Source organism: Hyla sarda, chromosome 8 (genome assembly GCF_029499605.1).
Source record: "Hyla sarda isolate aHylSar1 chromosome 8, aHylSar1.hap1, whole genome shotgun sequence".
NCBI lineage: Eukaryota > Metazoa > Chordata > Amphibia > Anura > Hylidae > Hyla > Hyla sarda.
In genome coordinates this window covers 115,985,149-116,012,723 of record NC_079196.1, presented here as the reverse complement: position 1 = coordinate 116,012,723, position 27,575 = coordinate 115,985,149, and the positions used below count along the sequence as shown (strand labels likewise).

General features: G+C 43.4%; 16 pseudogenes; all 16 read right to left on the bottom strand.

Moving 5' to 3' along the window:
• Positions 1 to 539: 539 nt before the first annotated feature.
• Positions 540 to 803, bottom strand: LOC130286975 (U2 spliceosomal RNA; annotated as a pseudogene).
• A 1,476-nt stretch (positions 804 to 2,279) lies between these two features.
• On the bottom strand, positions 2,280 to 2,543 carry LOC130286973 (U2 spliceosomal RNA; annotated as a pseudogene).
• A 1,492-nt stretch (positions 2,544 to 4,035) lies between these two features.
• On the bottom strand, positions 4,036 to 4,299 carry LOC130286972 (U2 spliceosomal RNA; annotated as a pseudogene).
• A 1,485-nt stretch (positions 4,300 to 5,784) lies between these two features.
• On the bottom strand, positions 5,785 to 6,048 carry LOC130286971 (U2 spliceosomal RNA; annotated as a pseudogene).
• Positions 6,049 to 7,531: 1,483 nt separating this feature from the next.
• Positions 7,532 to 7,795, bottom strand: LOC130287610 (U2 spliceosomal RNA; annotated as a pseudogene).
• Positions 7,796 to 9,281: 1,486 nt separating this feature from the next.
• On the bottom strand, positions 9,282 to 9,545 carry LOC130286970 (U2 spliceosomal RNA; annotated as a pseudogene).
• A 1,488-nt stretch (positions 9,546 to 11,033) lies between these two features.
• LOC130286969 (U2 spliceosomal RNA) lies at positions 11,034 to 11,297 on the bottom strand (annotated as a pseudogene).
• A 1,480-nt stretch (positions 11,298 to 12,777) lies between these two features.
• Positions 12,778 to 13,041, bottom strand: LOC130286967 (U2 spliceosomal RNA; annotated as a pseudogene).
• A 1,509-nt stretch (positions 13,042 to 14,550) lies between these two features.
• Positions 14,551 to 14,814, bottom strand: LOC130286966 (U2 spliceosomal RNA; annotated as a pseudogene).
• A 1,472-nt stretch (positions 14,815 to 16,286) lies between these two features.
• On the bottom strand, positions 16,287 to 16,550 carry LOC130286965 (U2 spliceosomal RNA; annotated as a pseudogene).
• Positions 16,551 to 18,036: 1,486 nt separating this feature from the next.
• On the bottom strand, positions 18,037 to 18,300 carry LOC130286964 (U2 spliceosomal RNA; annotated as a pseudogene).
• Positions 18,301 to 19,774: 1,474 nt separating this feature from the next.
• LOC130286963 (U2 spliceosomal RNA) lies at positions 19,775 to 20,038 on the bottom strand (annotated as a pseudogene).
• A 1,470-nt stretch (positions 20,039 to 21,508) lies between these two features.
• Positions 21,509 to 21,772, bottom strand: LOC130286962 (U2 spliceosomal RNA; annotated as a pseudogene).
• Positions 21,773 to 23,241: 1,469 nt separating this feature from the next.
• Positions 23,242 to 23,506, bottom strand: LOC130288065 (U2 spliceosomal RNA; annotated as a pseudogene).
• Positions 23,507 to 24,999: 1,493 nt separating this feature from the next.
• LOC130286961 (U2 spliceosomal RNA) lies at positions 25,000 to 25,263 on the bottom strand (annotated as a pseudogene).
• Positions 25,264 to 26,740: 1,477 nt separating this feature from the next.
• Positions 26,741 to 27,005, bottom strand: LOC130288064 (U2 spliceosomal RNA; annotated as a pseudogene).
• Between the last annotated feature and the right edge of the window lie 570 nt (positions 27,006 to 27,575).

Below are 27,575 nucleotides of genomic sequence, written 5' to 3'. Positions count from 1 at the left end.
TCTTCTTCTTCTTCTTCTTCTTCTTCTTCTTCTTCTTCTTCTTCTTCAGACCCTGTCATAGCACTAATGCCTTTCCAATACCACCAGCAGATGGAGACACTCCATTGCAACATTGGTTGTGAGCAGCAGTTTCTAAAAACAAATGCCTCATGGCGGATTTCCCATCCATCAATGGATGGTAAATTTAGTTTTTATCATTCACTGACCACAGAAACCAATGCATGGTCAAGCAACAGCAATGACACACCCTTGTGTATAGGCATGAGACCCTCATGTCATTTAACAGGATTCAGCACCACCCACAAGACAGCTACCTGTCATGTCATGTCAAACCTGCACAGGTGTGCTAGATTATTATTATTTAGTTTTATTTTATTTTTTTACACCAATCAGTGTGCAAACATGGTCATTAAAACGCTAAATGAATAGACGTTCATAAACCAGTCAGTGCAACTCATCATTTTGGTCTCCAATTCTCAAACTCAAATTCTCACCCACGGAGGATTAAATGAGAATCTTTCTTGTTTAACACTGGAATGGGGTGGTGCACTGTTCACTACCCGAAGATACTGCCACATCGGGTCAATGCATAGGGCGACAGAAGCAAGCTTCCAAATCAGCTCCCTTTCTCAAAAATCCATTTAATTTATGGTCCCCAGATAGGGAACGTATGTATCAGTATGTGCTCACAAGTCACCCAAGTGCAAGTATTCACACAAAAAAAAACGTGCCTCAGGATGCGATCTGTCGCAAGATCCTTTCTTTTTTTACACTTGATCTAAGCCAAAAGGCCTAGAGGGGATAACCGGGAAAGGGGTGGACCCAACCATGTCCCCTTCATGAGCACTCACATTACTCATAGGAATGGAAGGAAGGCTGGCAGCCAACCAGCCTCCCATACACTTTCTGGGTGGGTGGCAGTCAGCCACCCATACATACATACAGCACAGGCTAAACCCACATCATCACTTAAAAAAAGGACAGGCGACCATTGCACTCTGATGGAGCATTTAGCAATGCAATCCATAGCCTGGCTTTTGCCTGAACCCCCATCACTCCTCCTCTTGCATATAAGACAATATTTCAGATCTGCATATGAAAACAACACGCCTACCTTTGTTGCACATAGCTGCCTGCCTGTCTCTAGTTACCCCACTGGCTGTAGCTGCGTCCCTTCCGACATGGAATAACACCAACTGTAACGATAAACTGAAAATTAACAGTATAAACCTGCATCATTTTGGACTCTGGTATTTGCTGAATCCGGGTGACCTGACAATCGATGGTGGTGCCGCTGGTGATTCTGGCCTTCTTGGAATCTGTTGGGCCTATGTGTTAGCTCACACATCACTTGGGTATCCATGGTAACTACCACAACATGGTCATCTGCAGTTTACATCTAGCCCGTGGCATTGAATGGCATTTTAAAAGTGCTAAGGGTCCTGGTGCAATAATCCTCCCATGAGGATCAGCCTCAACGGCTTTGTAGATTGCACTCATGTCAGCAACTCCATATACATTTTTTTTTCTTCATGCTTCTTTCTTCATCCTTTTTTCTTTCTGTCATTCAGACTTTCATTCATTCGATCTCTCTCACTCACTTGCTTTAACTCATTTGTTCTCACTCACTCACTCACTCACTCAATCACTCACTCACTCATTCACTCTCACTCACTCTCACTCTCTCACTCACTCGCTCACTAAGTCAGTCTCTCTCTCTCTCTCTCTTTTTCTTTTTATATATATTTTTTTCCGTCTTCTTCTTCTTCTTCTTCTTCTTCTTCTTCAGACCCTGTCATAGCACTAATGCCTTTCCAATACCACCAGCAGATGGAGACACTCCATTGCAACATTGGTTGTGAGCAGCAGTTTCTAAAAACAAATGCCTCATGGCGGATTTCCCATCCATCAATGGATGGTAAATTTTGTTTTTATCATTCACTGACCACAGAAACCAATGCATGGCCAAGCAACAGCAATGACACACCCTTGTGTATAGGCATGAGACCCTCATGTCATTTAACAGGATTCAGCACCACCCACAAGACAGCTACCTGTCATGTCATGTCAAACCTGCACAGGTGTGCTAGATTATTATTATTTAGTTTTATTTTATTTTTTTACACCAATCAGTGTGCAAACATGGTCATTAAAACGCTAAATGAATAGACGTTCATAAACCAGTCAGTGCAACTCATCATTTTGGTCTCCAATTCTCAAACTCAAATTCTCACCCACGGAGGATTAAATGAGAATCTTTCTTGTTTAACACTGGAATGGGGTGGTGCACTGTTCACTACCCGAAGATACTGCCACATCGGGTCAATGCATAGGGCGACAGAAGCAAGCTTCCAAATCAGCTCCCTTTCTCAAAAATCCATTTAATTTATGGTCCCCAGATAGGGAACGTATGTATCAGTATGTGCTCACAAGTCACCCAAGTGCAAGTATTCACACAAAAAAAAACGTGCCTCAGGATGCGATCTGTCGCAAGATCCTTTCTTTTTTTACACTTGATCTAAGCCAAAAGGCCTAGAGGGGATAACCGGGAAAGGGGTGGACCCAACCATGTCCCCTTCATGAGCACTCACATTACTCATAGGAATGGAAGGAAGGCTGGCAGCCAACCAGCCTCCCATACACTTTCTGGGTGGGTGGCAGTCAGCCACCCATACATACATACAGCACAGGCTAAACCCACATCATCACTTAAAAAAAGGACAGGCGACCATTGCACTCTGATGGAGCATTTAGCAATGCAATCCATAGCCTGGCTTTTGCCTGAACCCCCATCACTCCTCCTCTTGCATATAAGACAATATTTCAGATCTGCATATGAAAACAACACGCCTACCTTTGTTGCACATAGCTGCCTGCCTGTCTCTAGTTACCCCACTGGCTGTAGCTGCGTCCCTTCCGACATGGAATAACACCAACTGTAACGATAAACTGAAAATTAACAGTATAAACCTGCATCATTTTGGACTCTGGTATTTGCTGAATCTGGGTGACCTGACAATCGATGGTGGTGCCGCTGGTGATTCTGGCCTTCTTGGAATCTGTTGGGCCTATGTGTTAGCTCACACATCACTTGGGTATCCATGGTAACTACCACAACATGGTCATCTGCAGTTTACATCTAGCCCGTGGCATTGAATGGCATTTTAAAAGTGCTAAGGGTCCTGGTGCAATAATCCTCCCATGAGGATCAGCCTCAACGGCTTTGTAGATTGCACTCATGTCAGCAACTCCATATACATTTTTTTTTCTTCATGCTTCTTTCTTCATCCTTTTTTCTTTCTGTCATTCAGACTTTCATTCATTCGATCTCTCTCACTCACTTGCTTTAACTCATTTGTTCTCACTCACTCACTCACTCACTCACTCAATCACTCACTCACTCATTCACTCTCACTCACTCTCACTCTCTCACTCACTCGCTCACTAAGTCAGTCTCTCTCTCTCTCTCTCTTTTTCTTTTTATATATATTTTTTTCCGTCTTCTTCTTCTTCTTCTTCTTCTTCTTCTTCTTCTTCTTCTTCAGACCCTGTCATAGCACTAATGCCTTTCCAATACCACCAGCAGATGGAGACACTCCATTGCAACATTGGTTGTGAGCAGCAGTTTCTAAAAACAAATGCCTCATGGCGGATTTCCCATCCATCAATGGATGGTAAATTTAGTTTTTATCATTCACTGACCACAGAAACCAATGCATGGTCAAGCAACAGCAATGACACACCCTTGTGTATAGGCATGAGACCCTCATGTCATTTAACAGGATTCAGCACCACCCACAAGACAGCTACCTGTCATGTCATGTCAAACCTGCACAGGTGTGCTAGATTATTATTATTTAGTTTTATTTTATTTTTTTACACCAATCAGTGTGCAAACATGGTCATTAAAACGCTAAATGAATAGACGTTCATAAACCAGTCAGTGCAACTCATCATTTTGGTCTCCAATTCTCAAACTCAAATTCTCACCCACGGAGGATTAAATGAGAATCTTTCTTGTTTAACACTGGAATGGGGTGGTGCACTGTTCACTACCCGAAGATACTGCCACATCGGGTCAATGCATAGGGCGACAGAAGCAAGCTTCCAAATCAGCTCCCTTTCTCAAAAATCCATTTAATTTATGGTCCCCAGATAGGGAACGTATGTATCAGTATGTGCTCACAAGTCACCCAAGTGCAAGTATTCACACAAAAAAAAACGTGCCTCAGGATGCGATCTGTCGCAAGATCCTTTCTTTTTTTACACTTGATCTAAGCCAAAAGGCCTAGAGGGGATAACCGGGAAAGGGGTGGACCCAACCATGTCCCCTTCATGAGCACTCACATTACTCATAGGAATGGAAGGAAGGCTGGCAGCCAACCAGCCTCCCATACACTTTCTGGGTGGGTGGCAGTCAGCCACCCATACATACATACAGCACAGGCTAAACCCACATCATCACTTAAAAAAAGGACAGGCGACCATTGCACTCTGATGGAGCATTTAGCAATGCAATCCATAGCCTGGCTTTTGCCTGAACCCCCATCACTCCTCCTCTTGCATATAAGACAATATTTCAGATCTGCATATGAAAACAACACGCCTACCTTTGTTGCACATAGCTGCCTGCCTGTCTCTAGTTACCCCACTGGCTGTAGCTGCGTCCCTTCCGACATGGAATAACACCAACTGTAACGATAAACTGAAAATTAACAGTATAAACCTGCATCATTTTGGACTCTGGTATTTGCTGAATCCGGGTGACCTGACAATCGATGGTGGTGCCGCTGGTGATTCTGGCCTTCTTGGAATCTGTTGGGCCTATGTGTTAGCTCACACATCACTTGGGTATCCATGGTAACTACCACAACATGGTCATCTGCAGTTTACATCTAGCCCGTGGCATTGAATGGCATTTTAAAAGTGCTAAGGGTCCTGGTGCAATAATCCTCCCATGAGGATCAGCCTCAACGGCTTTGTAGATTGCACTCATGTCAGCAACTCCATATACATTTTTTTTTCTTCATGCTTCTTTCTTCATCCTTTTTTCTTTCTGTCATTCAGACTTTCATTCATTCGATCTCTCTCACTCACTTGCTTTAACTCATTTGTTCTCACTCACTCACTCACTCACTCAATCACTCACTCACTCATTCACTCTCACTCACTCTCACTCTCTCACTCACTCGCTCACTAAGTCAGTCTCTCTCTCTCTCTCTCTTTTTCTTTTTATATATATTTTTTTCCGTCTTCTTCTTCTTCTTCTTCTTCTTCTTCTTCTTCTTCTTCAGACCCTGTCATAGCACTAATGCCTTTCCAATACCACCAGCAGATGGAGACACTCCATTGCAACATTGGTTGTGAGCAGCAGTTTCTAAAAACAAATGCCTCATGGCGGATTTCCCATCCATCAATGGATGGTAAATTTTGTTTTTATCATTCACTGACCACAGAAACCAATGCATGGTCAAGCAACAGCAATGACACACCCTTGTGTATAGGCATGAGACCCTCATGTCATTTAACAGGATTCAGCACCACCCACAAGACAGCTACCTGTCATGTCATGTCAAACCTGCACAGGTGTGCTAGATTATTATTATTTAGTTTTATTTTATTTTTTTACACCAATCAGTGTGCAAACATGGTCATTAAAACGCTAAATGAATAGACGTTCATAAACCAGTCAGTGCAACTCATCATTTTGGTCTCCAATTCTCAAACTCAAATTCTCACCCACGGAGGATTAAATGAGAATCTTTCTTGTTTAACACTGGAATGGGGTGGTGCACTGTTCACTACCCGAAGATACTGCCACATCGGGTCAATGCATAGGGCGACAGAAGCAAGCTTCCAAATCAGCTCCCTTTCTCAAAAATCCATTTAATTTATGGTCCCCAGATAGGGAACGTATGTATCAGTATGTGCTCACAAGTCACCCAAGTGCAAGTATTCACACAAAAAAAAACGTGCCTCAGGATGCGATCTGTCGCAAGATCCTTTCTTTTTTTACACTTGATCTAAGCCAAAAGGCCTAGAGGGGATAACCGGGAAAGGGGTGGACCCAACCATGTCCCCTTCATGAGCACTCACATTACTCATAGGAATGGAAGGAAGGCTGGCAGCCAACCAGCCTCCCATACACTTTCTGGGTGGGTGGCAGTCAGCCACCCATACATACATACAGCACAGGCTAAACCCACATCATCACTTAAAAAAAGGACAGGCGACCATTGCACTCTGATGGAGCATTTAGCAATGCAATCCATAGCCTGGCTTTTGCCTGAACCCCCATCACTCCTCCTCTTGCATATAAGACAATATTTCAGATCTGCATATGAAAACAACACGCCTACCTTTGTTGCACATAGCTGCCTGCCTGTCTCTAGTTACCCCACTGGCTGTAGCTGCGTCCCTTCCGACATGGAATAACACCAACTGTAACGATAAACTGAAAATTAACAGTATAAACCTGCATCATTTTGGACTCTGGTATTTGCTGAATCCGGGTGACCTGACAATCGATGGTGGTGCCGCTGGTGATTCTGGCCTTCTTGGAATCTGTTGGGCCTATGTGTTAGCTCACACATCACTTGGGTATCCATGGTAACTACCACAACATGGTCATCTGCAGTTTACATCTAGCCCGTGGCATTGAATGGCATTTTAAAAGTGCTAAGGGTCCTGGTGCAATAATCCTCCCATGAGGATCAGCCTCAACGGCTTTGTAGATTGCACTCATGTCAGCAACTCCATATACATTTTTTTTTCTTCATGCTTCTTTCTTCATCCTTTTTTCTTTCTGTCATTCAGACTTTCATTCATTCGATCTCTCTCACTCACTTGCTTTAACTCATTTGTTCTCACTCACTCACTCACTCACTCACTCAATCACTCACTCACTCATTCACTCTCACTCACTCTCACTCTCTCACTCACTCGCTCACTAAGTCAGTCTCTCTCTCTCTCTCTCTTTTTCTTTTTATATATATTTTTTTCCGTCTTCTTCTTCTTCTTCTTCTTCTTCTTCTTCTTCAGACCCTGTCATAGCACTAATGCCTTTCCAATACCACCAGCAGATGGAGACACTCCATTGCAACATTGGTTGTGAGCAGCAGTTTCTAAAAACAAATGCCTCATGGCGGATTTCCCATCCATCAATGGATGGTAAATTTTGTTTTTATCATTCACTGACCACAGAAACCAATGCATGGTCAAGCAACAGCAATGACACACCCTTGTGTATAGGCATGAGACCCTCATGTCATTTAACAGGATTCAGCACCACCCACAAGACAGCTACCTGTCATGTCATGTCAAACCTGCACAGGTGTGCTAGATTATTATTATTTAGTTTTATTTTATTTTTTTACACCAATCAGTGTGCAAACATGGTCATTAAAACGCTAAATGAATAGACGTTCATAAACCAGTCAGTGCAACTCATCATTTTGGTCTCCAATTCTCAAACTCAAATTCTCACCCACGGAGGATTAAATGAGAATCTTTCTTGTTTAACACTGGAATGGGGTGGTGCACTGTTCACTACCCGAAGATACTGCCACATCGGGTCAATGCATAGGGCGACAGAAGCAAGCTTCCAAATCAGCTCCCTTTCTCAAAAATCCATTTAATTTATGGTCCCCAGATAGGGAACGTATGTATCAGTATGTGCTCACAAGTCACCTAAGTGCAAGTATTCACACAAAAAAAAACGTGCCTCAGGATGCGATCTGTCGCAAGATCCTTTCTTTTTTTACACTTGATCTAAGCCAAAAGGCCTAGAGGGGATAACCGGGAAAGGGGTGGACCCAACCATGTCCCCTTCATGAGCACTCACATTACTCATAGGAATGGAAGGAAGGCTGGCAGCCAACCAGCCTCCCATACACTTTCTGGGTGGGTGGCAGTCAGCCACCCATACATACATACAGCACAGGCTAAACCCACATCATCACTTAAAAAAAGGACAGGCGACCATTGCACTCTGATGGAGCATTTAGCAATGCAATCCATAGCCTGGCTTTTGCCTGAACCCCCATCACTCCTCCTCTTGCATATAAGACAATATTTCAGATCTGCATATGAAAACAACACGCCTACCTTTGTTGCACATAGCTGCCTGCCTGTCTCTAGTTACCCCACTGGCTGTAGCTGCGTCCCTTCCGACATGGAATAACACCAACTGTAACGATAAACTGAAAATTAACAGTATAAACCTGCATCATTTTGGACTCTGGTATTTGCTGAATCTGGGTGACCTGACAATCGATGGTGGTGCCGCTGGTGATTCTGGCCTTCTTGGAATCTGTTGGGCCTATGTGTTAGCTCACACATCACTTGGGTATCCATGGTAACTACCACAACATGGTCATCTGCAGTTTACATCTAGCCCGTGGCATTGAATGGCATTTTAAAAGTGCTAAGGGTCCTGGTGCAATAATCCTCCCATGAGGATCAGCCTCAACGGCTTTGTAGATTGCACTCATGTCAGCAACTCCATATACATTTTTTTTTCTTCATGCTTCTTTCTTCATCCTTTTTTCTTTCTGTCATTCAGACTTTCATTCATTCGATCTCTCTCACTCACTTGCTTTAACTCATTTGTTCTCACTCACTCACTCACTCACTCACTCAATCACTCACTCACTCATTCACTCTCACTCACTCTCACTCTCTCACTCACTCGCTCACTAAGTCAGTCTCTCTCTCTCTCTCTCTTTTTCTTTTTATATATATTTTTTTCCGTCTTCTTCTTCTTCTTCTTCTTCTTCTTCTTCTTCTTCAGACCCTGTCATAGCACTAATGCCTTTCCAATACCACCAGCAGATGGAGACACTCCATTGCAACATTGGTTGTGAGCAGCAGTTTCTAAAAACAAATGCCTCATGGCGGATTTCCCATCCATCAATGGATGGTAAATTTAGTTTTTATCATTCACTGACCACAGAAACCAATGCATGGTCAAGCAACAGCAATGACACACCCTTGTGTATAGGCATGAGACCCTCATGTCATTTAACAGGATTCAGCACCACCCACAAGACAGCTACCTGTCATGTCATGTCAAACCTGCACAGGTGTGCTAGATTATTATTATTTAGTTTTATTTTATTTTTTTACACCAATCAGTGTGCAAACATGGTCATTAAAACGCTAAATGAATAGACGTTCATAAACCAGTCAGTGCAACTCATCATTTTGGTCTCCAATTCTCAAACTCAAATTCTCACCCACGGAGGATTAAATGAGAATCTTTCTTGTTTAACACTGGAATGGGGTGGTGCACTGTTCACTACCCGAAGATACTGCCACATCGGGTCAATGCATAGGGCGACAGAAGCAAGCTTCCAAATCAGCTCCCTTTCTCAAAAATCCATTTAATTTATGGTCCCCAGATAGGGAACGTATGTATCAGTATGTGCTCACAAGTCACCCAAGTGCAAGTATTCACACAAAAAAAAACGTGCCTCAGGATGCGATCTGTCGCAAGATCCTTTCTTTTTTTACACTTGATCTAAGCCAAAAGGCCTAGAGGGGATAACCGGGAAAGGGGTGGACCCAACCATGTCCCCTTCATGAGCACTCACATTACTCATAGGAATGGAAGGAAGGCTGGCAGCCAACCAGCCTCCCATACACTTTCTGGGTGGGTGGCAGTCAGCCACCCATACATACATACAGCACAGGCTAAACCCACATCATCACTTAAAAAAAGGACAGGCGACCATTGCACTCTGATGGAGCATTTAGCAATGCAATCCATAGCCTGGCTTTTGCCTGAACCCCCATCACTCCTCCTCTTGCATATAAGACAATATTTCAGATCTGCATATGAAAACAACACGCCTACCTTTGTTGCACATAGCTGCCTGCCTGTCTCTAGTTACCCCACTGGCTGTAGCTGCGTCCCTTCCGACATGGAATAACACCAACTGTAACGATAAACTGAAAATTAACAGTATAAACCTGCATCATTTTGGACTCTGGTATTTGCTGAATCCGGGTGACCTGACAATCGATGGTGGTGCCGCTGGTGATTCTGGCCTTCTTGGAATCTGTTGGGCCTATGTGTTAGCTCACACATCACTTGGGTATCCATGGTAACTACCACAACATGGTCATCTGCAGTTTACATCTAGCCCGTGGCATTGAATGGCATTTTAAAAGTGCTAAGGGTCCTGGTGCAATAATCCTCCCATGAGGATCAGCCTCAACGGCTTTGTAGATTGCACTCATGTCAGCAACTCCATATACATTTTTTTTTCTTCATGCTTCTTTCTTCATCCTTTTTTCTTTCTGTCATTCAGACTTTCATTCATTCGATCTCTCTCACTCACTTGCTTTAACTCATTTGTTCTCACTCACTCACTCACTCACTCAATCACTCACTCACTCATTCACTCTCACTCACTCTCACTCTCTCACTCACTCGCTCACTAAGTCAGTCTCTCTCTCTCTCTCTCTTTTTCTTTTTATATATATTTTTTTCCGTCTTCTTCTTCTTCTTCTTCTTCTTCTTCTTCTTCTTCTTCTTCAGACCCTGTCATAGCACTAATGCCTTTCCAATACCACCAGCAGATGGAGACACTCCATTGCAACATTGGTTGTGAGCAGCAGTTTCTAAAAACAAATGCCTCATGGCGGATTTCCCATCCATCAATGGATGGTAAATTTTGTTTTTATCATTCACTGACCACAGAAACCAATGCATGGTCAAGCAACAGCAATGACACACCCTTGTGTATAGGCATGAGACCCTCATGTCATTTAACAGGATTCAGCACCACCCACAAGACAGCTACCTGTCATGTCATGTCAAACCTGCACAGGTGTGCTAGATTATTATTATTTAGTTTTATTTTATTTTTTTACACCAATCAGTGTGCAAACATGGTCATTAAAACGCTAAATGAATAGACGTTCATAAACCAGTCAGTGCAACTCATCATTTTGGTCTCCAATTCTCAAACTCAAATTCTCACCCACGGAGGATTAAATGAGAATCTTTCTTGTTTAACACTGGAATGGGGTGGTGCACTGTTCACTACCCGAAGATACTGCCACATCGGGTCAATGCATAGGGCGACAGAAGCAAGCTTCCAAATCAGCTCCCTTTCTCAAAAATCCATTTAATTTATGGTCCCCAGATAGGGAACGTATGTATCAGTATGTGCTCACAAGTCACCCAAGTGCAAGTATTCACACAAAAAAAAACGTGCCTCAGGATGCGATCTGTCGCAAGATCCTTTCTTTTTTTACACTTGATCTAAGCCAAAAGGCCTAGAGGGGATAACCGGGAAAGGGGTGGACCCAACCATGTCCCCTTCATGAGCACTCACATTACTCATAGGAATGGAAGGAAGGCTGGCAGCCAACCAGCCTCCCATACACTTTCTGGGTGGGTGGCAGTCAGCCACCCATACATACATACAGCACAGGCTAAACCCACATCATCACTTAAAAAAAGGACAGGCGACCATTGCACTCTGATGGAGCATTTAGCAATGCAATCCATAGCCTGGCTTTTGCCTGAACCCCCATCACTCCTCCTCTTGCATATAAGACAATATTTCAGATCTGCATATGAAAACAACACGCCTACCTTTGTTGCACATAGCTGCCTGCCTGTCTCTAGTTACCCCACTGGCTGTAGCTGCGTCCCTTCCGACATGGAATAACACCAACTGTAACGATAAACTGAAAATTAACAGTATAAACCTGCATCATTTTGGACTCTGGTATTTGCTGAATCCGGGTGACCTGACAATCGATGGTGGTGCCGCTGGTGATTCTGGCCTTCTTGGAATCTGTTGGGCCTATGTGTTAGCTCACACATCACTTGGGTATCCATGGTAACTACCACAACATGGTCATCTGCAGTTTACATCTAGCCCGTGGCATTGAATGGCATTTTAAAAGTGCTAAGGGTCCTGGTGCAATAATCCTCCCATGAGGATCAGCCTCAACGGCTTTGTAGATTGCACTCATGTCAGCAACTCCATATACATTTTTTTTTCTTCATGCTTCTTTCTTCATCCTTTTTTCTTTCTGTCATTCAGACTTTCATTCATTCGATCTCTCTCACTCACTTGCTTTAACTCATTTGTTCTCACTCACTCACTCACTCACTCAATCACTCACTCACTCATTCACTCTCACTCACTCTCACTCTCTCACTCACTCGCTCACTAAGTCAGTCTCTCTCTCTCTCTCTTTTTCTTTTTATATATATTTTTTTCCGTCTTCTTCTTCTTCTTCTTCTTCTTCTTCTTCTTCTTCAGACCCTGTCATAGCACTAATGCCTTTCCAATACCACCAGCAGATGGAGACACTCCATTGCAACATTGGTTGTGAGCAGCAGTTTCTAAAAACAAATGCCTCATGGCGGATTTCCCATCCATCAATGGATGGTAAATTTTGTTTTTATCATTCACTGACCACAGAAACCAATGCATGGTCAAGCAACAGCAATGACACACCCTTGTGTATAGGCATGAGACCCTCATGTCATTTAACAGGATTCAGCACCACCCACAAGACAGCTACCTGTCATGTCATGTCAAACCTGCACAGGTGTGCTAGATTATTATTATTTAGTTTTATTTTATTTTTTTACACCAATCAGTGTGCAAACATGGTCATTAAAACGCTAAATGAATAGACGTTCATAAACCAGTCAGTGCAACTCATCATTTTGGTCTCCAATTCTCAAACTCAAATTCTCACCCACGGAGGATTAAATGAGAATCTTTCTTGTTTAACACTGGAATGGGGTGGTGCACTGTTCACTACCCGAAGATACTGCCACATCGGGTCAATGCATAGGGCGACAGAAGCAAGCTTCCAAATCAGCTCCCTTTCTCAAAAATCCATTTAATTTATGGTCCCCAGATAGGGAACGTATGTATCAGTATGTGCTCACAAGTCACCCAAGTGCAAGTATTCACACAAAAAAAAACGTGCCTCAGGATGCGATCTGTCGCAAGATCCTTTCTTTTTTTACACTTGATCTAAGCCAAAAGGCCTAGAGGGGATAATCGGGAAAGGGGTGGACCCAACCATGTCCCCTTCATGAGCACTCACATTACTCATAGGAATGGAAGGAAGGCTGGCAGCCAACCAGCCTCCCATACACTTTCTGGGTGGGTGGCAGTCAGCCACCCATACATACATACAGCACAGGCTAAACCCACATCATCACTTAAAAAAAGGACAGGCGACCATTGCACTCTGATGGAGCATTTAGCAATGCAATCCATAGCCTGGCTTTTGCCTGAACCCCCATCACTCCTCCTCTTGCATATAAGACAATATTTCAGATCTGCATATGAAAACAACACGCCTACCTTTGTTGCACATAGCTGCCTGCCTGTCTCTAGTTACCCCACTGGCTGTAGCTGCGTCCCTTCCGACATGGAATAACACCAACTGTAACGATAAACTGAAAATTAACAGTATAAACCTGCATCATTTTGGACTCTGGTATTTGCTGAATCCGGGTGACCTGACAATCGATGGTGGTGCCGCTGGTGATTCTGGCCTTCTTGGAATCTGTTGGGCCTATGTGTTAGCTCACACATCACTTGGGTATCCATGGTAACTACCACAACATGGTCATCTGCAGTTTACATCTAGCCCGTGGCATTGAATGGCATTTTAAAAGTGCTAAGGGTCCTGGTGCAATAATCCTCCCATGAGGATCAGCCTCAACGGCTTTGTAGATTGCACTCATGTCAGCAACTCCATATACATTTTTTTTTCTTCATGCTTCTTTCTTCATCCTTTTTTCTTTCTGTCATACAGACTTTCATTCATTCGATCTCTCTCACTCACTTGCTTTAACTCATTTGTTCTCACTCACTCACTCACTCACTCAATCACTCACTCACTCATTCACTCTCACTCACTCTCACTCTCTCACTCACTCGCTCACTAAGTCAGTCTCTCTCTCTCTCTCTCTTTTTCTTTTTATATATATTTTTTTCCGTCTTCTTCTTCTTCTTCTTCTTCTTCTTCTTCTTCTTCTTCTTCTTCTTCTTCTTCTTCTTCTTCAGACCCTGTCATAGCACTAATGCCTTTCCAATACCACCAGCAGATGGAGACACTCCATTGCAACATTGGTTGTGAGTAGCAGTTTCTAAAAACAAATGCCTAATGGCGGATTTCCCATCCATCAATGGATGGTAAATTTTGTTTTTATCATTCACTGACCACAGAAACCAATGCATGGTCAAGCAACAGCAATGACACACCCTTGTGTATAGGCATGAGACCCTCATGTCATTTAACAGGATTCAGCACCACCCACAAGACAGCTACCTGTCATGTCATGTCAAACCTGCACAGGTGTGCTAGATTATTATTATTTAGTTTTATTTTATTTTTTTACACCAATCAGTGTGCAAACATGGTCATTAAAACGCTAAATGAATAGACGTTCATAAACCAGTCAGTGCAACTCATCATTTTGGTCTCCAATTCTCAAACTCAAATTCTCACCCACGGAGGATTAAATGAGAATCTTTCTTGTTTAACACTGGAATGGGGTGGTGCACTGTTCACTACCCGAAGATACTGCCACATCGGGTCAATGCATAGGGCGACAGAAGCAAGCTTCCAAATCAGCTCCCTTTCTCAAAAATCCATTTAATTTATGGTCCCCAGATAGGGAACGTATGTATCAGTATGTGCTCACAAGTCACCCAAGTGCAAGTATTCACACAAAAAAAAACGTGCCTCAGGATGCGATCTGTCGCAAGATCCTTTCTTTTTTTACACTTGATCTAAGCCAAAAGGCCTAGAGGGGATAACCGGGAAAGGGGTGGACCCAACCATGTCCCCTTCATGAGCACTCACATTACTCATAGGAATGGAAGGAAGGCTGGCAGCCAACCAGCCTCCCATACACTTTCTGGGTGGGTGGCAGTCAGCCACCCATACATACATACAGCACAGGCTAAACCCACATCATCACTTAAAAAAAGGACAGGCGACCATTGCACTCTGATGGAGCATTTAGCAATGCAATCCATAGCCTGGCTTTTGCCTGAACCCCCATCACTCCTCCTCTTGCATATAAGACAATATTTCAGTATAAGACAATATTTCAGATCTGCATATGAAAACAACACGCCTACCTTTGTTGCACATAGCTGCCTGCCTGTCTCTAGTTACCCCACTGGCTGTAGCTGCGTCCCTTCCGACATGGAATAACACCAACTGTAACGATAAACTGAAAATTAACAGTATAAACCTGCATCATTTTGGACTCTGGTATTTGCTGAATCCGGGTGACCTGACAATCGATGGTGGTGCCGCTGGTGATTCTGGCCTTCTTGGAATCTGTTGGGCCTATGTGTTAGCTCACACATCACTTGGGTATCCATGGTAACTACCACAACATGGTCATCTGCAGTTTACATCTAGCCCGTGGCATTGAATGGCATTTTAAAAGTGCTAAGGGTCCTGGTGCAATAATCCTCCCATGAGGATCAGCCTCAACGGCTTTGTAGATTGCACTCATGTCAGCAACTCCATATACATTTTTTTTTCTTCATGCTTCTTTCTTCATCCTTTTTTCTTTCTGTCATTCAGACTTTCATTCATTCGATCTCTCTCACTCACTTGCTTTAACTCATTTGTTCTCACTCACTCACTCACTCACTCAATCACTCACTCACTCACTCACTCTCACTCTCTCACTCACTCGCTCACTAAGTCAGTCTCTCTCTCTCTTTTTCTTTTTATATATATTTTTTTCCGTCTTCTTCTTCTTCTTCTTCTTCTTCAGACCCTGTCATAGCACTAATGCCTTTCCAATACCACCAGCAGATGGAGACACTCCATTGCAACATTGGTTGTGAGCAGCAGTTTCTAAAAACAAATGCCTCATGGCGGATTTCCCATCCATCAATGGATGGTAAATTTTGTTTTTATCATTCACTGACCACAGAAACCAATGCATGGTCAAGCAACAGCAATGACACACCCTTGTGTATAGGCATGAGACCCTCATGTCATTTAACAGGATTCAGCACCACCCACAAGACAGCTACCTGTCATGTCATGTCAAACCTGCACAGGTGTGCTAGATTATTATTATTTAGTTTTATTTTATTTTTTTACACCAATCAGTGTGCAAACATGGTCATTAAAACGCTAAATGAATAGACGTTCATAAACCAGTCAGTGCAACTCATCATTTTGGTCTCCAATTCTCAAACTCAAATTCTCACCCACGGAGGATTAAATGAGAATCTTTCTTGTTTAACACTGGAATGGGGTGGTGCACTGTTCACTACCCGAAGATACTGCCACATCGGGTCAATGCATAGGGCGACAGAAGCAAGCTTCCAAATCAGCTCCCTTTCTCAAAAATCCATTTAATTTATGGTCCCCAGATAGGGAACGTATGTATCAGTATGTGCTCACAAGTCACCCAAGTGCAAGTATTCACACAAAAAAAAACGTGCCTCAGGATGCGATCTGTCGCAAGATCCTTTCTTTTTTTACACTTGATCTAAGCCAAAAGGCCTAGAGGGGATAACCGGGAAAGGGGTGGACCCAACCATGTCCCCTTCATGAGCACTCACATTACTCATAGGAATGGAAGGGAGGCTGGCAGCCAACCAGCCTCCCATACACTTTCTGGGTGGGTGGCAGTCAGCCACCCATACATACATACAGCACAGGCTAAACCCACATCATCACTTAAAAAAAGGACAGGGCGACCATTGCACTCTGATGGAGCATTTAGCAATGCAATCCATAGCCTGGCTTTTGCCTGAACCCCCATCACTCCTCCTCTTGCATATAAGACAATATTTCAGATCTGCATATGAAAACAACACGCCTACCTTTGTTGCACATAGCTGCCTGCCTGTCTCTAGTTACCCCACTGGCTGTAGCTGCGTCCCTTCCGACATGGAATAACACCAACTGTAACGATAAACTGAAAATTAACAGTATAAACCTGCATCATTTTGGACTCTGGTATTTGCTGAATCCGGGTGACCTGACAATCGATGGTGGTGCCGCTGGTGATTCTGGCCTTCTTGGAATCTGTTGGGCCTATGTGTTAGCTCACACATCACTTGGGTATCCATGGTAACTACCACAACATGGTCATCTGCAGTTTACATCTAGCCCGTGGCATTGAATGGCATTTAAAAGTGCTAAGGGTCCTGGTGCAATAATCCTCCCATGAGGATCAGCCTCAACGGCTTTGTAGATTGCACTCATGTCAGCAACTCCATATACATTTTTTTTTCTTCATGCTTCTTTCTTCATCCTTTTTTCTTTCTGTCATTCAGACTTTCATTCATTCGATCTCTCTCACTCACTTGCTTTAACTCATTTGTTCTCACTCACTCACTCACTCACTCAATCACTCACTCACTCATTCACTCTCACTCACTCTCACTCTCTCACTCACTCGCTCACTAAGTCAGTCTCTCTCTCTCTCTCTTTTTCTTTTTATATATATTTTTTTCCGTCTTCTTCTTCTTCTTCTTCTTCTTCTTCTTCTTCTTCTTCTTCAGACCCTGTCATAGCACTAATGCCTTTCCAATACCACCAGCAGATGGAGACACTCCATTGCAACATTGGTTGTGAGCAGCAGTTTCTAAAAACAAATGCCTCATGGCGGATTTCCCATCCATCAATGGATGGTAAATTTTGTTTTTATCATTCACTGACCACAGAAACCAATGCATGGTCAAGCAACAGCAATGACACACCCTTGTGTATAGGCATGAGACCCTCATGTCATTTAACAGGATTCAGCACCACCCACAAGACAGCTACCTGTCATGTCATGTCAAACCTGCACAGGTGTGCTAGATTATTATTATTTAGTTTTATTTTATTTTTTTACACCAATCAGTGTGCAAACATGGTCATTAAAACGCTAAATGAATAGACGTTCATAAACCAGTCAGTGCAACTCATCATTTTGGTCTCCAATTCTCAAACTCAAATTCTCACCCACGGAGGATTAAATGAGAATCTTTCTTGTTTAACACTGGAATGGGGTGGTGCACTGTTCACTACCCGAAGATACTGCCACATCGGGTCAATGCATAGGGCGACAGAAGCAAGCTTCCAAATCAGCTCCCTTTCTCAAAAATCCATTTAATTTATGGTCCCCAGATAGGGAACGTATGTATCAGTATGTGCTCACAAGTCACCCAAGTGCAAGTATTCACACAAAAAAAAACGTGCCTCAGGATGCGATCTGTCGCAAGATCCTTTCTTTTTTTACACTTGATCTAAGCCAAAAGGCCTAGAGGGGATAACCGGGAAAGGGGTGGACCCAACCATGTCCCCTTCATGAGCACTCACATTACTCATAGGAATGGAAGGAAGGCTGGCAGCCAACCAGCCTCCCATACACTTTCTGGGTGGGTGGCAGTCAGCCACCCATACATACATACAGCACAGGCTAAACCCACATCATCACTTAAAAAAAGGACAGGCGACCATTGCACTCTGATGGAGCATTTAGCAATGCAATCCATAGCCTGGCTTTTGCCTGAACCCCCATCACTCCTCCTCTTGCATATAAGACAATATTTCAGATCTGCATATGAAAACAACACGCCTACCTTTGTTGCACATAGCTGCCTGCCTGTCTCTAGTTACCCCACTGGCTGTAGCTGCGTCCCTTCCGACATGGAATAACACCAACTGTAACGATAAACTGAAAATTAACAGTATAAACCTGCATCATTTTGGACTCTGGTATTTGCTGAATCCGGGTGACCTGACAATCGATGGTGGTGCCGCTGGTGATTCTGGCCTTCTTGGAATCTGTTGGGCCTATGTGTTAGCTCACACATCACTTGGGTATCCATGGTAACTACCACAACATGGTCATCTGCAGTTTACATCTAGCCCGTGGCATTGAATGGCATTTTAAAAGTGCTAAGGGTCCTGGTGCAATAATCCTCCCATGAGGATCAGCCTCAACGGCTTTGTAGATTGCACTCATGTCAGCAACTCCATATACATTTTTTTTTCTCATGCTTCTTTCTTCATCCTTTTTTCTTTCTGTCATTCAGACTTTCATTCATTCGATCTCTCTCACTCACTTGCTTTAACTCATTTGTTCTCACTCACTCACTCACTCACTCAATCACTCACTCACTCATTCACTCTCACTCACTCTCACTCTCTCACTCACTCGCTCACTAAGTCAGTCTCTCTCTCTCTCTCTCTCTTTTTCTTTTTATATATATTTTTTTCCGTCTTCTTCTTCTTCTTCTTCTTCTTCTTCAGACCCTGTCATAGCACTAATGCCTTTCCAATACCACCAGCAGATGGAGACACTCCATTGCAACATTGGTTGTGAGCAGCAGTTTCTAAAAACAAATGCCTCATGGCGGATTTCCCATCCATCAATGGATGGTAAATTTTGTTTTTATCATTCACTGACCACAGAAACCAATGCATGGTCAAGCAACAGCAATGACACACCCTTGTGTATAGGCATGAGACCCTCATGTCATTTAACAGGATTCAGCACCACCCACAAGACAGCTACCTGTCATGTCATGTCAAACCTGCACAGGTGTGCTAGATTATTATTATTTAGTTTTATTTTATTTTTTTACACCAATCAGTGTGCAAACATGGTCATTAAAACGCTAAATGAATAGACGTTCATAAACCAGTCAGTGCAACTCATCATTTTGGTCTCCAATTCTCAAACTCAAATTCTCACCCACGGAGGATTAAATGAGAATCTTTCTTGTTTAACACTGGAATGGGGTGGTGCACTGTTCACTACCCGAAGATACTGCCACATCGGGTCAATGCATAGGGCGACAGAAGCAAGCTTCCAAATCAGCTCCCTTTCTCAAAAATCCATTTAATTTATGGTCCCCAGATAGGGAACGTATGTATCAGTATGTGCTCACAAGTCACCCAAGTGCAAGTATTCACACAAAAAAAAACGTGCCTCAGGATGCGATCTGTCGCAAGATCCTTTCTTTTTTTACACTTGATCTAAGCCAAAAGGCCTAGAGGGGATAACCGGGAAAGGGGTGGACCCAACCATGTCCCCTTCATGAGCACTCACATTACTCATAGGAATGGAAGGAAGGCTGGCAGCCAACCAGCCTCCCATACACTTTCTGGGTGGGTGGCAGTCAGCCACCCATACATACATACAGCACAGGCTAAACCCACATCATCACTTAAAAAAAGGACAGGCGACCATTGCACTCTGATGGAGCATTTAGCAATGCAATCCATAGCCTGGCTTTTGCCTGAACCCCCATCACTCCTCCTCTTGCATATAAGACAATATTTCAGATCTGCATATGAAAACAACACGCCTACCTTTGTTGCACATAGCTGCCTGCCTGTCTCTAGTTACCCCACTGGCTGTAGCTGCGTCCCTTCCGACATGGAATAACACCAACTGTAACGATAAACTGAAAATTAACAGTATAAACCTGCATCATTTTGGACTCTGGTATTTGCTGAATCCGGGTGACCTGACAATCGATGGTGGTGCCGCTGGTGATTCTGGCCTTCTTGGAATCTGTTGGGCCTATGTGTTAGCTCACACATCACTTGGGTATCCATGGTAACTACCACAACATGGTCATCTGCAGTTTACATCTAGCCCGTGGCATTGAATGGCATTTTAAAAGTGCTAAGGGTCCTGGTGCAATAATCCTCCCATGAGGATCAGCCTCAACGGCTTTGTAGATTGCACTCATGTCAGCAACTCCATATACATTTTTTTTTCTTCATGCTTCTTTCTTCATCCTTTTTTCTTTCTGTCATTCAGACTTTCATTCATTCGATCTCTCTCACTCACTTGCTTTAACTCATTTGTTCTCACTCACTCACTCACTCACTCAATCACTCACTCACTTCATTCACTCTCACTCACTCTCACTCTCTCACTCACTCGCTCACTAAGTCAGTCTCTCTCTCTCTCTCTCTTTTTCTTTTTATATATATTTTTTCCGTCTTCTTCTTCTTCTTCTTCTTCTTCAGACCCTGTCATAGCACTAATGCCTTTCCAATACCACCAGCAGATGGAGACACTCCATTGCAACATTGGTTGTGAGCAGCAGTTTCTAAAAACAAATGCCTCATGGCGGATTTCCCATCCATCAATGGATGGTAAATTTTGTTTTTATCATTCACTGACCACAGAAACCAATGCATGGTCAAGCAACAGCAATGACACACCCTTGTGTATAGGCATGAGACCCTCATGTCATTTAACAGGATTCAGCACCACCCACAAGACAGCTACCTGTCATGTCATGTCAAACCTGCACAGGTGTGCTAGATTATTATTATTTAGTTTTATTTTATTTTTTTACACCAATCAGTGTGCAAACATGGTCATTAAAACGCTAAATGAATAGACGTTCATAAACCAGTCAGTGCAACTCATCATTTTGGTCTCCAATTCTCAAACTCAAATTCTCACCCACGGAGGATTAAATGAGAATCTTTCTTGTTTAACACTGGAATGGGGTGGTGCACTGTTCACTACCCGAAGATACTGCCACATCGGGTCAATGCATAGGGCGACAGAAGCAAGCTTCCAAATCAGCTCCCTTTCTCAAAAATCCATTTAATTTATGGTCCCCAGATAGGGAACGTATGTATCAGTATGTGCTCACAAGTCACCCAAGTGCAAGTATTCACACAAAAAAAAACGTGCCTCAGGATGCGATCTGTCGCAAGATCCTTTCTTTTTTTACACTTGATCTAAGCCAAAAGGCCTAGAGGGGATAACCGGGAAAGGGGTGGACCCAACCATGTCCCCTTCATGAGCACTCACATTACTCATAGGAATGGAAGGAAGGCTGGCAGCCAACCAGCCTCCCATACACTTTCTGGGTGGGTGGCAGTCAGCCACCCATACATACATACAGCACAGGCTAAACCCACATCATCACTTAAAAAAAGGACAGGCGACCATTGCACTCTGATGGAGCATTTAGCAATGCAATCCATAGCCTGGCTTTTGCCTGAACCCCCATCACTCCTCCTCTTGCATATAAGACAATATTTCAGATCTGCATATGAAAACAACACGCCTACCTTTGTTGCACATAGCTGCCTGCCTGTCTCTAGTTACCCCACTGGCTGTAGCTGCGTCCCTTCCGACATGGAATAACACCAACTGTAACGATAAACTGAAAATTAACAGTATAAACCTGCATCATTTTGGACTCTGGTATTTGCTGAATCCGGGTGACCTGACAATCGATGGTGGTGCCGCTGGTGATTCTGGCCTTCTTGGAATCTGTTGGGCCTATGTGTTAGCTCACACATCACTTGGGTATCCATGGTAACTACCACAACATGGTCATCTGCAGTTTACATCTAGCCCGTGGCATTGAATGGCATTTTAAAAGTGCTAAGGGTCCTGGTGCAATAATCCTCCCATGAGGATCAGCCTCAACGGCTTTGTAGATTGCACTCATGTCAGCAACTCCATATACATTTTTTTTTCTTCATGCTTCTTTCTTCATCCTTTTTTCTTTCTGTCATTCAGACTTTCATTCATTCGATCTCTCTCACTCACTTGCTTTAACTCATTTGTTCTCACTCACTCACTCACTCACTCAATCACTCACTCACTCATTCACTCTCACTCACTCTCACTCTCTCACTCACTCGCTCACTAAGTCAGTCTCTCTCTCTCTCTCTTTTTCTTTTTATATATATTTTTTTTCCGTCTTCTTCTTCTTCTTCTTCTTCTTCAGACCCTGTCATAGCACTAATGCCTTTCCAATACCACCAGCAGATGGAGACACTCCATTGCAACATTGGTTGTGAGCAGCAGTTTCTAAAAACAAATGCCTCATGGCGGATTTCCCATCCATCAATGGATGGTAAATTTTGTTTTTATCATTCACTGACCACAGAAACCAATGCATGGTCAAGCAACAGCAATGACACACCCTTGTGTATAGGCATGAGACCCTCATGTCATTTAACAGGATTCAGCACCACCCACAAGACAGCTACCTGTCATGTCATGTCAAACCTGCACAGGTGTGCTAGATTATTATTATTTAGTTTTATTTTATTTTTTTACACCAATCAGTGTGCAAACATGGTCATTAAAACGCTAAATGAATAGACGTTCATAAACCAGTCAGTGCAACTCATCATTTTGGTCTCCAATTCTCAAACTCAAATTCTCACCCACGGAGGATTAAATGAGAATCTTTCTTGTTTAACACTGGAATGGGGTGGTGCACTGTTCACTACCCGAAGATACTGCCACATCGGGTCAATGCATAGGGCGACAGAAGCAAGCTTCCAAATCAGCTCCCTTTCTCAAAAATCCATTTAATTTATGGTCCCCAGATAGGGAACGTATGTATCAGTATGTGCTCACAAGTCACCCAAGTGCAAGTATTCACACAAAAAAAAAACGTGCCTCAGGATGCGATCTGTCGCAAGATCCTTTCTTTTTTTACACTTGATCTAAGCCAAAAGGCCTAGAGGGGATAACCGGGAAAGGGGTGGACCCAACCATGTCCCCTTCATGAGCACTCACATTACTCATAGGAATGGAAGGAAGGCTGGCAGCCAACCAGCCTCCCATACACTTTCTGGGTGGGTGGCAGTCAGCCACCCATACATACATACAGCACAGGCTAAACCCACATCATCACTTAAAAAAAGGACAGGCGACCATTGCACTCTGATGGAGCATTTAGCAATGCAATCCATAGCCTGGCTTTTGCCTGAACCCCCATCACTCCTCCTCTTGCATATAAGACAATATTTCAGATCTGCATATGAAAACAACACGCCTACCTTTGTTGCACATAGCTGCCTGCCTGTCTCTAGTTACCCCACTGGCTGTAGCTGCGTCCCTTCCGACATGGAATAACACCAACTGTAACGATAAACTGAAAATTAACAGTATAAACCTGCATCATTTTGGACTCTGGTATTTGCTGAATCCGGGTGACCTGACAATCGATGGTGGTGCCGCTGGTGATTCTGGCCTTCTTGGAATCTGTTGGGCCTATGTGTTAGCTCACACATCACTTGGGTATCCATGGTAACTACCACAACATGGTCATCTGCAGTTTACATCTAGCCCGTGGCATTGAATGGCATTTTAAAAGTGCTAAGGGTCCTGGTGCAATAATCCTCCCATGAGGATCAGCCTCAACGGCTTTGTAGATTGCACTCATGTCAGCAACTCCATATACATTTTTTTTTCTTCATGCTTCTTTCTTCATCCTTTTTTCTTTCTGTCATTCAGACTTTCATTCATTCGATCTCTCTCACTCACTTGCTTTAACTCATTTGTTCTCACTCACTCACTCACTCACTCACTCACTCAATCACTCACTCACTCATTCACTCTCACTCACTCTCACTCTCTCACTCACTCGCTCACTAAGTCAGTCTCTCTCTCTCTCTCTCTTTTTCTTTTTATATATATTTTTTTCCGTCTTCTTCTTCTTCTTCTTCTTCTTCTTCTTCTTCTTCTTCAGACCCTGTCATAGCACTAATGCCTTTCCAATACCACCAGCAGATGGAGACACTCCATTGCAACATTGGTTGTGAGCAGCAGTTTCTAAAAACAAATGCCTCATGGCGGATTTCCCATCCATCAATGGATGGTAAATTTTGTTTTTATCATTCACTGACCACAGAAACCAATGCATGGTCAAGCAACAGCAATGACACACCCTTGTGTATAGGCATGAGACCCTCATGTCATTTAACAGGATTCAGCACCACCCACAAGACAGCTACCTGTCATGTCATGTCAAACCTGCACAGGTGTGCTAGATTATTATTATTTAGTTTTATTTTATTTTTTTACACCAATCAGTGTGCAAACATGGTCATTAAAACGCTAAATGAATAGACGTTCATAAACCAGTCAGTGCAACTCATCATTTTGGTCTCCAATTCTCAAACTCAAATTCTCACCCACGGAGGATTAAATGAGAATCTTTCTTGTTTAACACTGGAATGGGGTGGTGCACTGTTCACTACCCGAAGATACTGCCACATCGGGTCAATGCATAGGGCGACAGAAGCAAGCTTCCAAATCAGCTCCCTTTCTCAAAAATCCATTTAATTTATGGTCCCCAGATAGGGAACGTATGTATCAGTATGTGCTCACAAGTCACCCAAGTGCAAGTATTCACACAAAAAAAAACGTGCCTCAGGATGCGATCTGTCGCAAGATCCTTTCTTTTTTTACACTTGATCTAAGCCAAAAGGCCTAGAGGGGATAACCGGGAAAGGGGTGGACCCAACCATGTCCCCTTCATGAGCACTCACATTACTCATAGGAATGGAAGGAAGGCTGGCAGCCAACCAGCCTCCCATACACTTTCTGGGTGGGTGGCAGTCAGCCACCCATACATACATACAGCACAGGCTAAACCCACATCATCACTTAAAAAAAGGACAGGCGACCATTGCACTCTGATGGAGCATTTAGCAATGCAATCCATAGCCTGGCTTTTGCCTGAACCCCCATCACTCCTCCTCTTGCATATAAGACAATATTTCAGATCTGCATATGAAAACAACACGCCTACCTTTGTTGCACATAGCTGCCTGCCTGTCTCTAGTTACCCCACTGGCTGTAGCTGCGTCCCTTCCGACATGGAATAACACCAACTGTAACGATAAACTGAAAATTAACAGTATAAACCTGCATCATTTTGGACTCTGGTATTTGCTGAATCCGGGTGACCTGACAATCGATGGTGGTGCCGCTGGTGATTCTGGCCTTCTTGGAATCTGTTGGGCCTATGTGTTAGCTCACACATCACTTGGGTATCCATGGTAACTACCACAACATGGTCATCTGCAGTTTACATCTAGCCCGTGGCATTGAATGGCATTTTAAAAGTGCTAAGGGTCCTGGTGCAATAATCCTCCCATGAGGATCAGCCTCAACGGCTTTGTAGATTGCACTCATGTCAGCAACTCCATATACATTTTTTTTCTTCATGCTTCTTTCTTCATCCTTTTTTCTTTCTGTCATTCAGACTTTCATTCATTCGATCTCTCTCACTCACTTGCTTTAACTCATTTGTTCTCACTCACTCACTCACTCACTCACTCAATCACTCACTCACTCATTCACTCTCACTCACTCTCACTCTCTCACTCACTCGCTCACTAAGTCAGTCTCTCTCTCTCTCTCTCTCTCTTTTTCTTTTTATATATATTTTTTTCCGTCTTCTTCTTCTTCTTCTTCTTCTTCAGACCCTGTCATAGCACTAATGCCTTTCCAATACCACCAGCAGATGGAGACACTCCATTGCAACATTGGTTGTGAGCAGCAGTTTCTAAAAACAAATGCCTCATGGCGGATTTCCCATCCATCAATGGATGGTAAATTTTGTTTTTATCATTCACTGACCACAGAAACCAATGCATGGTCAAGCAACAGCAATGACACACCCTTGTGTATAGGCATGAGACCCTCATGTCATTTAACAGGATTCAGCACCACCCACAAGACAGCTACCTGTCATGTCATGTCAAACCTGCACAGGTGTGCTAGATTATTATTATTTAGTTTTATTTTATTTTTTTACACCAATCAGTGTGCAAACATGGTCATTAAAACGCTAAATGAATAGACGTTCATAAACCAGTCAGTGCAACTCATCATTTTGGTCTCCAATTCTCAAACTCAAATTCTCACCCACGGAGGATTAAATGAGAATCTTTCTTGTTTAACACTGGAATGGGGTGGTGCACTGTTCACTACCCGAAGATACTGCCACATCGGGTCAATGCATAGGGCGACAGAAGCAAGCTTCCAAATCAGCTCCCTTTCTCAAAAATCCATTTAATTTATGGTCCCCAGATAGGGAACGTATGTATCAGTATGTGCTCACAAGTCACCCAAGTGCAAGTATTCACACAAAAAAAAAACGTGCCTCAGGATGCGATCTGTCGCAAGATCCTTTCTTTTTTTACACTTGATCTAAGCCAAAAGGCCTAGAGGGGATAACCGGGAAAGGGGTGGACCCAACCATGTCCCCTTCATGAGCACTCACATTACTCATAGGAATGGAAGGAAGGCTGGCAGCCAACCAGCCTCCCATACACTTTCTGGGTGGGTGGCAGTCAGCCACCCATACATACATACAGCACAGGCTAAACCCACATCATCACTTAAAAAAAGGACAGGCGACCATTGCACTCTGATGGAGCATTTAGCAATGCAATCCATAGCCTGGCTTTTGCCTGAACCCCCATCACTCCTCCTCTTGCATATAAGACAATATTTCAGATCTGCATATGAAAACAACACGCCTACCTTTGTTGCACATAGCTGCCTGCCTGTCTCTAGTTACCCCACTGGCTGTAGCTGCGTCCCTTCCGACATGGAATAACACCAACTGTAACGATAAACTGAAAATTAACAGTATAAACCTGCATCATTTTGGACTCTGGTATTTGCTGAATCCGGGTGACCTGACAATCGATGGTGGTGCCGCTGGTGATTCTGGCCTTCTTGGAATCTGTTGGGCCTATGTGTTAGCTCACACATCACTTGGGTATCCATGGTAACTACC